General features: G+C 39.6%; 1 non-coding gene across 1 annotated transcript; it reads left to right on the top strand.

The window, feature by feature from the left end:
* Positions 1-9,041: 9,041 nt before the first annotated feature.
* On the top strand, positions 9,042-9,149 carry LOC112760708 (small nucleolar RNA R71). The gene has a single exon (XR_003181136.1). It is a non-coding gene; the product is annotated as a small nucleolar RNA R71 (small nucleolar RNA).
* The last annotated feature ends 1,206 nt before the right edge of the window (positions 9,150-10,355 follow it).

Raw genomic sequence — 10,355 nt, forward strand, 5'->3', positions numbered from 1 at the left:
ATGTAATATATAATGCTTTGTGAAAATTTTGGCTAGACGACCTAGGATAGGTTGAATTGTGTGTTTGGTGCATATTTAGTGGTTTTAGTTAATGTAATATGTGTTGATTTGATGTGGATATTCGGTAGGTTGGTGAATGATATGAATGTGGTGGATGGTTGATGAAATGATGATTTTACTGAACAATAATGATATATTGATGATTGAGTATAAGGTTGTATTAAATGTGAATTGTTGAGGTTAAACTAGTTGAAGTAGTGTATTGGGATGCTATGAAATGAATGTGTGTATTGGGATGTGGTTTGGTATATTTTGATGCTGTTTAAAAGCTTGGAGTGTTGGTAAAAATAGAGGTTTGAGATTTGTTGAGAAAAACTTATTTTTAACCGAACTTCGGCGAGCCATAACTCGGCTCACGGACCCCCAAACTTTTCCAAAGTCATCTTAAATGAAAACTAGGTCCGTGAAGTTTACGCCGCTCAAAAATGGACTAAAAATGAATTCTAACGGAAAAGTTATGTGTGTCAAAAGTTTGGTGTGTAAAGGTGGATTCTGCAGCACTTAATGTTAGCCATTCTGGAAAACTCGCGTCCACGAGCACACATGCGACACATGCATTTTATTCTATTTTGATCTTTCGCGTACGCGAGAGGGTGCATGCGTATGCAAGAATGTAAATGTAAGGGGTTGCGTATGCGAACACTTGCACGCAACAGTGAATCCCTCTATCCACCCCAATCCTCCAAGGATGAAACCCTTAGCCTTATACTTCCAGGGCAAGGAGAAATGCAAAAGGAGACAATAGAATTTGTGGCTACCTTGACTAAGGTAGTAAGCTTTTTAGTCTCCCAATATTTGAGCACTCAAACCACTCCCATGGTCACATGTGGAGAATCAATTGAAAAGCATAGCATGAAGGAGAGATTGGAAACTCTGGTGGAGAATGAGGGATGTTATTTTGTATTAGAGCAATTGGAGAAGCCTATGATCATTGAAGAAAAGGAAGAAGTGGTTGAAGACCTAGGAGATGCGGAACCTCCATGGGAAGCTAAAATCATAGAAAATTCCTCCAAGAAGATTGAATTTGATGTTGAGGAGGAGAGTGCACAACCTCCAAAATAATTTTTAAATAAAGACTTGGAGGGAATGGAGCAAAAATTGATTTCCCTTGGTGATGAAGATCATGCATCCAAGCCTATTGGTGGTGAATCCTTTAAATTTGAAGAACCTTCTCCCTGTGAGATAGAAAGCGATGTGGAGGTAGATTTCTCTCAACCTCCCATTTATGATTTGAGTGACGGAGAAGAGTTAGAAGAAATTGAGGAACAAAGGATTGAAGTTGAAGAAATTTGTGAAGAGGTGGAGGTAACCAAGGAAGAACACATGGGAGTAAAGCTTGCTAGCACATTGGAGATACCTCTCTCCAAGCCACCACCATCCATTCTTTCATTCAAGTGGGTAAATTCCTTATACTTAAGCTTTATTATTCCCCTTGAATATGGTTTGCTTGAGACGGATGGTCAACTTAGAAACATTTGTAGCTTTAAGAGCAAAAGGGAGGTGGCTAGTGGTTGGAAATATCATTCTAGGTTCATGATGGCTACACGTTCAAAGCTTAATTGCAATGGTTAGTGTAGAACTAGATTGCTTGGGTCTAGGATGTTGTTTGGTTGCTTAAATGAGAATTCCAAGATTATGCCACCCAAATAGAATAATGATAATCAACTCAAAGATGGGTGTGGCAACAAGATATGGGATCCGGGAATACACGAGGATCAATTTTGGGAGCCCATAATCTATGAAGAACTCCATCAAAGCTTGGGAAAATTAAACTTGAAGAATGGAACTTATTGGAAATGCAAGCATTGGTGGGTGTTCAAGGATGGTTTCAAGCACAAGCCACCTTGATGGGGCTCCCCATAAGTCCAACTTAAGGACAATAGACAAAAGTGCTAGGTGGGAGACACTCCACCATGGTAACTTCTTTTCATTTTTTCTTTTTTGTACATATTGGTAAAATTAGTTTAATTTCATGTTTTTGTTTGTTTGTTGAGTTAATTTGGTAGTTTAGTATGTTAAATAAAGTTTTATGGTGTTTTGGTAGCTGTTTGGAGGTTTGGAATGATTGGAGTGGTGCAAAAACATAGAAAAATGTTCCAAATTTTTTTTTTTTGAAAAATAGAGTACCCTCCACGCGTATGCGCACTGCACACGTACGCGTGCATGAAGCATTTTCGCCAATCTGCGCGCACGCACCATGTGCGCGTATGCGTGGATTGCAAAATTTCATTCCTCCATACATTGACCCGAGAGTTGTGCGAGTGTTGAGCGCACACTGTGCCCGAGGCACAAACCAACTCACGCGTACGCGCACATGACGCATACGCGCCACTCTCGAAATAAGCCATCGACACAGACGCGCCATGTACGCGTACGCGTAGCATCCAACGCACCATCATCCGCGCGTGTGCGGCATGCGCACGTACGTGCGGATGTCCTTCCTTCAACACATTTTTTTTCTTCTCCTCTTTCCATTTCTTTCCTTATCCTTTCTTCTTCCCTTCTCCTACTCCTCATCCAATACTCCCAAACACCATTGATAACCATTTATTTTGGTTAACTAATTAGTTAGTTAGTTAGTTGATTAGTTAGTTTTTATTTCATTTTCTCTTTTTCATTATAAATGTTGGATTGTTATTCTTGTTTACCATTAATTACTGCTGAGTATTAAAAAGGGATGTTATCTTAACATCATTATGTTTATAATCTTTGTTGGATTCTATTATTGAGGTTATATTTTGCTACTTGGTTTTGAGTTTTTCATGCTTACCTTTTAAGATTACCAAGTGATGAGAATTGCCTTCGAGCTTGTAACTCTTCTTGAATTGCATGATTTGGCCACCATGTGATTTGAACCCTATTCTTTGATTAGGCAATCTCTTGATAGTGGATGTTGAGCATTTACTTCAATGCATTGTATTTTCATGATCATATGTATCCATATGCTTATAGCTTGAATGCCTTCATGCTTCTTTAATACTTGTTTTACCTTACAAGTCTACTTAAAGCATCTCAAGCACACTAGGTTAAGTGAAGTGCACGCTTCTTTTGTGACATCGCTTTTTATGTTAATGTGTGTTCTAAAAGGCACCTAATTTAGGACTCACACACCTCTTTGTCATTAATGTCACACTAATTCACTCACTCAATCCTAGTGATTAATACCTCATTCCAACAATGTATGCTTCCTTGCTTTTGTATTTTCTCATCTTATGGTGTTATTTTATACTTTTCATGATTGATGCACCACAAGCGAAAATGAAAGTGGAAGAAAGAACACGCAGTATCGGTTGATCTACCAGCTGAAGGTGGCAATCCGGAGAGTCGCCGTACCCCCTTGCTCATCTTTGAGTGCACCGAGGACGGTGCAAACTTTTAAGTGTGGGGAGCTTGGTGCACGAAATTGTGATGTCCAGGCTCGAACAATCCCTGGTAATGGCTCCAAAGCTTGGTGCTTTGATCTTAATTCATGATTGTCACAACTTCGATACAACTAACCAGCAAGTGCACTGGGTCGTCCAAGTAATACCTTACGTGAGTAAGGGTCGAATCCCACGGAGATTGTTGGTATGAAGCAAGCTATGGTCACCTTGCAAATCTCAGTCAGGCAGATATAAAGTGATAATGGAGTTTTCGAAATTAAATAATAGAATAGGGATAGAGATACTTATGTAAATCATTGGTAGGAATTTCAGATAAGCGAATGGAGATGCTTTTCGTTCCTCTGAACCTCTGCTTTCCTGCTATCTTTATCCAATCAGTCTTACTCCTTTCCATGGCTGGCTTTATGCAAGGGCATCACCGTTGTCAGTGGCTACATCCCCTCCTCTCAGTGAATAATATGCTCACGCACCCTGTCACAGCACGGCTATTCATCTGTCGGTTCTCGATCATGCTGGAATAGGATTCACCCTCCTTTTGCGTCTGTCACTAACGCCCAACAATCGCGAGTTTGAAGCTCGTCACAGTCATTCAATCATTGAATCCTACTCAGAATACCACAGACAAGGTTTAGACCTTCCGGATTCTCTTGAATGCCGCCATCATTCTAGCTTACGCCACAAAGATTCTGGTTAGGAGATCTAAGAGATATTCATTCTAGCTTAATTCATGTAGAACAGAAGTGTTTGTCAGGCACGCGTTCATAAGGGAGAAGGATGATGAGCGTCACACATAATCATCACCTTCATCACGTTCTTGGGTGCGAATGGATATCTTAGAAGCGAAATAAGAAGAATTGAATAGAAAACAGTAGTACTTGCATTAATCTTTGAGGAACAGCAGAGCTCCACACCTTAATCTATGGAGTGTAGAAACTCTACCGTTGAAAATACATAAGTGAAGGTCCAGGCATGGCCGAGATGGCCAGCCCCCAAAACGTGATCAAAGGATCATAAGGTAATCCAAAGATGGTCAAAAAGACGTCTAATACAATAGTAAGAGGTCCTATTTATAATAAACTAGCTACTAGGGTTTACATGAGTGAGTAATTGATGCATAAATCCACTTCCGGGGCCCACTTGGTGTGTGTTTGGGCTGAGCCTGAGTGTTGCACGTGCAGAGGTCATTTGTGGAGTTGAACGCCAGTTTCTGTGCCAGTTTGGGCGTTCAACTCTGGTTTTGGATCCTTTTCTGGCGCTGGACGCCAGATTTGGGCAGAAGGCTGGCGTTGAATGCCAGTTTACGTCATCAATTCTTGGCCAAAGTATGGACTATTATATATTGCTGAAAAGCCCTGGATGTTTACTTTCCAACGCAATTAAAAGCGCGCCATTTCGAGTTCTGTAGCTCCAGAAAATCCACTTTGAGTGAAGGGAGGTCAGAATCCAACAGCATCAGCAGTCCTTCTTCAACCTCTGAATCTGATTTCTGCTCAAGTCCCTCAATTTCAGCCAGAAACTACCTGAAATCACAGAAAAACACACAAACTCATAGTAAAGTCCAGAAATGTGAATTTAACATAAAAACTAATGAAAACATCCCTAAAAGTAACTAGATCCTACTAAAAACATACTAAAAACAATGCCAAAAAGCGTATAAATTATCCGCTCATCACAACACCAAACTTAAATTGTTGCTTGTCCCCAAGCAACTGAGAATCAAATAGGATAAAAAGAAGAGAATATACTATAAATTCCAAACTATCAGTGAAACATAGCTTCAATCATATGAGCGGGACTTATAGCTTTTTGCCTCTTGAATAGTTTTGGCATCTCACTTTCTCCATTGAGGTTCAGAATGATTGGCATCTATAGGAACTTCAGATTTCGAATAGTGTCATTGACTCTCCTAGTTCAGTATGATGATTCTTGAACACAGCTTCTTTATGAGTCTTGGCCGTGGCCCTAAGCACTTTGTTTTCCAGTATTACCACTGGATACATAAATGCCACAGACACATAATTGGGTGAACCTTTTCAGATTGTGACTCAGCTTTGCTAAAGTCCCCAATTAGAGGTGTCCAGGGTTCTTAAGCACACTCTTTGTTTTTGCTTTGGACCTTGACTTTAACCGCTCAGTCTCAAGTTTTCACTTGACACCTACACGCCACAAGCACATGGTTAGGGACAACTTGGTTTAGCCGCTTAGACCAGGATTTTATTCCTTTAGGCCCTCCTATCCACTGATGCTCAAAGCCTTGGGATCCTTTTTATTTGCCCTTGCCTTTTGGTTTTAAGGGTTATTGGCTTTTTCTGCTTGCTTTTTCTTTTTCTTTCTATATATATATATATATATATATATATATATATATATATATATATATATATATATATATATATATATATTTTTTCGCCCTCTTTTTTTTCTGCAAGCTTTGTTTTTTTTGCTGCTTTTTCTTGCTTCAAGAATCATTTTTATGATTTTTCAGATTATCAAATAACATGTCTCCTAGTCATCATTCTTTCAAGAGCCAACATATTTAACATTCTTAAACAACAACTTCAAAAGACATATGCACTGTTCAAGCATACATTCAGAAAACAAGAAGCATTGTCACCACATCAATATAATTAAGCTAAGTTCAAGGATAAATTCGAAACTCATGTACTTCTTGTTCTTTTGATTTAAAACATTTTTCATTTAAGAGAGGTGATGGATTCATAGGACATTCATAACTTTAAGACATAGTTACTAACTATTAATGATCATGTGATAAAGACACAAACATAGATAAGCACATAACATAGAAAACGAAAAACAGAAGAAATAAGAACAAGGAATGAATCCACCTTAGTGATGGTGGCGTTTCCTTCTTGAGGAACCAATGATGTCCTTGAGCTCTTCTATGTCTCTTCCTTGTCTTTGTTGCTCCTCCTTCATTGCTTTTAGATCTTCTCTGATTTCATGAAGGATGATGGAGTGCTCTTGATGTTCCACCCTTAGTTGCTTCCAATAATTGTGTGGAAGAAAATGTATCCCCTGAGGTATCTCAGGGATCTCTTGATTTGCAGTCAAATGTTCTACCACTGAGCTATAGACCCTTGATGGAAGCTTTTGTCTTCCCTTTCCTCTTTCTAGAGGTTTCTCTGGCCTTAGGTGCCATCAATGGTTATGGAAAAAACAAAAAGCTATGCTTTTACCACACCAAACTTAGAATGTTGCTCGCCCTCGAGCAAAAGAAGAAAGAATAGAAGAATAAGAAGAAGATATGGAGGAGATGGATGAGAGTGTGTATTCGGCCATATGGGTGGGATTGGGTGGGAGAGAGATGTTGAATTTTGAAGGTAGTGGGTGTATGGATGTGAGTGGTAAATGGAAAACAGAAGGGATGAATGTTTATTGGGAATGGAGGATGATTGAAAAGAGAGAAGAGAGTGAGTGAAGGTAGGTGGGGATCCTGTGGGGTCCACAGATCTTGAGGTGTCAAGGCATTTACATCCCTGCATCAATTTAGGCATGCAAAATTCCCTTGCACACAACTCTGGGCGTTCAGCGCCAGGTTGGTGCCCATTTTGGGCGTTCAACGCCCCTTTGCTGCCATTTCTGGCGTTGAACGCCAGAACCATGCTTGTTCTGGGTGTTCAGCGCCAGGATGCTCCCATTCTGGGCGTTCAGCGCCAGAACTATGCTCTGTTCTGGCGTTTGAACGCCAGGCAGATGCTCCTCCAGGGTGTGATTTTTCTTCTGCTGTTTTTGATTCCGTTTTCAATTTTTATATTTATTTTGTGACTCCACATGATCATGAACCTAAGAAAACATGAAAAACAATAAAAATAAGAATTAGATAGACATTGGGTTGCCTCCCAACAAGCGCTTCTTTAATGTCAATAGCTTGACAGTGGGCTCTCATGGAGCCTCACAGATGTGCAGAGCTTTGTTGAGACTCTCCAACACCAAACTTAGAGTTTGGATATGGGAGTTCAACACCAAACTTAGAGTTTGGTTGTGGCCTCCCAACACCAAACTTAGAGTTTGACTGTGGGGCTCTGGTTGACTCTGCCTTGAGAGAAGCTTTTTCTGCTTCCTCTCCATGGTTGCAGAGGGAGGTCCTTGAGTTTTAAACACACGGGAGTCCTCATTCCATTGAAGGACTATTTCACCTCTGTCAACATCAATCACAGCTCTTGCTGTGGCCAGGAAAGGTCTTCCTAGGATGATGGATTCATCCTCTTCCTTTCCAGTATCCAGGACTATGAAATCAGTAGCTATGTAAAGGCCCTCAACCTTTACTAATACATCTTCTACTTGTCCATAAGCCTGTTTTCTTGAGCTGTCTGCCATCTCCAGTGAGATTTTAGCAGCTTGCACCCCATAGATTCCCAGTTTCTCTATTACAGAGAGGGGCATGAGGTTTATCCCTGAACCAAGGTCACACAGAGCTTTAAAGATCATAGTGCCTATGGTACAGGGTATTATGAACTTTCCAGGATCCTGTCTCTTCTGAGGTAATGTCAGTTGATCCAGATCACTCAGTTCATTGATGAACAAGGGAGGTTCAACTTCCCAAGTATCAATGCCAAATAATTTGGCATTCAGCTTCATGATTGCACCAAGAAACTTGGTAGTTTGCTCTTCAGTGACATCCTCATTCTCTTCAGAAGAGGAATACTCATCAGAGCTCATGAAGGGCATAAGGAGGTTCAATGGGATCTCTATGGTCTCTAGATGAGCCTCAGAGTCCTTTGGTTCCTCAGAGGGAAGCTCCTTATTGATCACTGGACGTCCCAGGAGGTCTTCCTCCTTGGGATTCACGTCCTCCACTCCCCTTGTAGGTTCGGCCATGGCGCTTATGTCAATGGCCTTGCACTCTCCTTTTGGGTTCTCTTCTGTATTGCTTGGGAGAGTACTAGGAGGGATTTCAGTGATCCTTTTACTCAGCTGGCTCACTTGTGCTTCCAGATTTCTAATGGAAGACCTTGTTTCATTCATGAAACTTACAGTGGCCTTAGATAGATCAGAGACTAGATTTGCTAAATTAGAAGCATTTTGTTCAGAGTTCTCTGTCTGTTGCTGAGTTGATGATGGAAAAGGCTTGCTATTGCTAAACCTGTTTTTTCCACCATTATTAAAGCCTTGTTGGGGCTTTTGATCCTTCCATGAGAAATTTGGATGATTTCTCCATGTTGAGTTATAGGTGTTTCCATAAGGTTCACCTAAGTAATTTACCTCTGCTATTGCAGGGTTCTCAGGATCATAGGCTTCTTCTTCAGAAGATGCCTCTTGAGTACTGTTGGATGCAGCTTGCATTCCATGCAGACTCTGAGAGATCATATTGACTTGCTGAGTCAATATTTTATTCTGAGCCAATATGGCATTCAGAGTATCAACCTCAAGAACTCCCTTCTTCATAGGCGTCCCATTACTCACAGGATTCCTTTCAGAAGTGTACATGAACTGGTTATTAGCAACCATGTCAATGAGTTCTTGAGCTTCTGCAGGCGTTTTCTTTAGGTGAATGGATCCACCTGCAGAGGTATCCAATGACATCTTTGATAACTCAGATAAACCATCATAGAATATATCCAGGATGGTCCATTCTGAAAGCATGTCAGAAGGACACTTTTTGGTCAACTGTTTGTATCTTTCCCAAGCTTCATAGAGGGATTCACCTTCTTTCTATCTGAAGGTTTGAACATCATCTCTAAGCTTGCTCAGCTTTTGAGGAGGAAAGTACTTGGCTAAGAAAGCCGTGACCAGCTTATCCCAAGAGTTCAGGCTGTCTTTGGGTTGAGAATCCAACCATAATCTAGCTCTGTCTCTTACAGCAAAAGGGAAAAGCATGAGCCTGTAGACTTCAGGATCTACTCCATTAGTCTTAACAGTATCACATATCTGCAAGAATTCAGTTAAGAACTGAAAAGGATCTTCAGATGGAAGTCCATGAAACTTGCAGTTCTGCTGCATCAGAGAAACTAATTGAGGTTTCAGCTCAAAATTGTTTGCTCCAATGGCAGGAATGGAGATGCTTCTTCCATGTAAATTGGAATTAGGTGCAGTAAAGTCACCAAGCATCTTCCTTACATTATTATTATTTTCGGTTGCCATCTCCTCTTCCTGTTCGAAAATTTCTGAAAGGTTATCTCTGGATTTTTGTATTTTAGCTTCTCTTAATTTCCTCTTCAGAGTCCTTTCAGGTTCTGGATCTGCTTCCACAAGAATGTTCTTATCCTTGCTCCTGCTCATATGACAAAGAAGAAGGCACAGAAAAATAATAATAATAATATAGATCCTTTATACCACAGTATAGGGATCCCTGTGTGAGTGGAAGAAGAGGAGGAGACAAAGAATGTAATATAATGGAAGAAACACAACTGTGAGGATGGAAGAGAGGTGAGATGAGATGTTAGGATATGAATGAATAAATAGAATAGGATGGGAGAGGGAGAATTTTCGAAAATATTTTTGAAAAAGAGTTAGTGATTTTCGAAAATGGTTTTTGAAAAATGTTAGTATTTTTTCGAAAATTTTTGAAATCAAAAATAAAAAATAAAATTAATTAGTTAATTAAAAAGAAATTTTTGAAAAAGGGGGAGGTATTTTCGAAAATTTAGAGAGAGAGAATTAGTTAGGTGGTTTTGAAAAAGTTAAGAAACAAACAAAAAGTTAGTTAGTTAGTTGGAACAAATTTTGAAAGGATAAGAAGTTAGGAAGTTAGAAAAGATATTTTGAAAAGATATTTTTGAAAAAGATAAGATAAGAAGATATTTTTGAAAAGATATGATAGAAATTAGTTTTGAAAAAGATTTGATTTTTAAAATTACAATTAATGACTTGATTCACAAGAAATCACAAGATATGATTCTAGAACTTAAAGTTTGAATCTTTCTTAACAAGCAAGTAACAAACTTCAAATTT

This window comes from Arachis hypogaea, chromosome 16, assembly GCF_003086295.3.
Source record: "Arachis hypogaea cultivar Tifrunner chromosome 16, arahy.Tifrunner.gnm2.J5K5, whole genome shotgun sequence".
Lineage (NCBI taxonomy): Eukaryota > Viridiplantae > Streptophyta > Magnoliopsida > Fabales > Fabaceae > Arachis > Arachis hypogaea.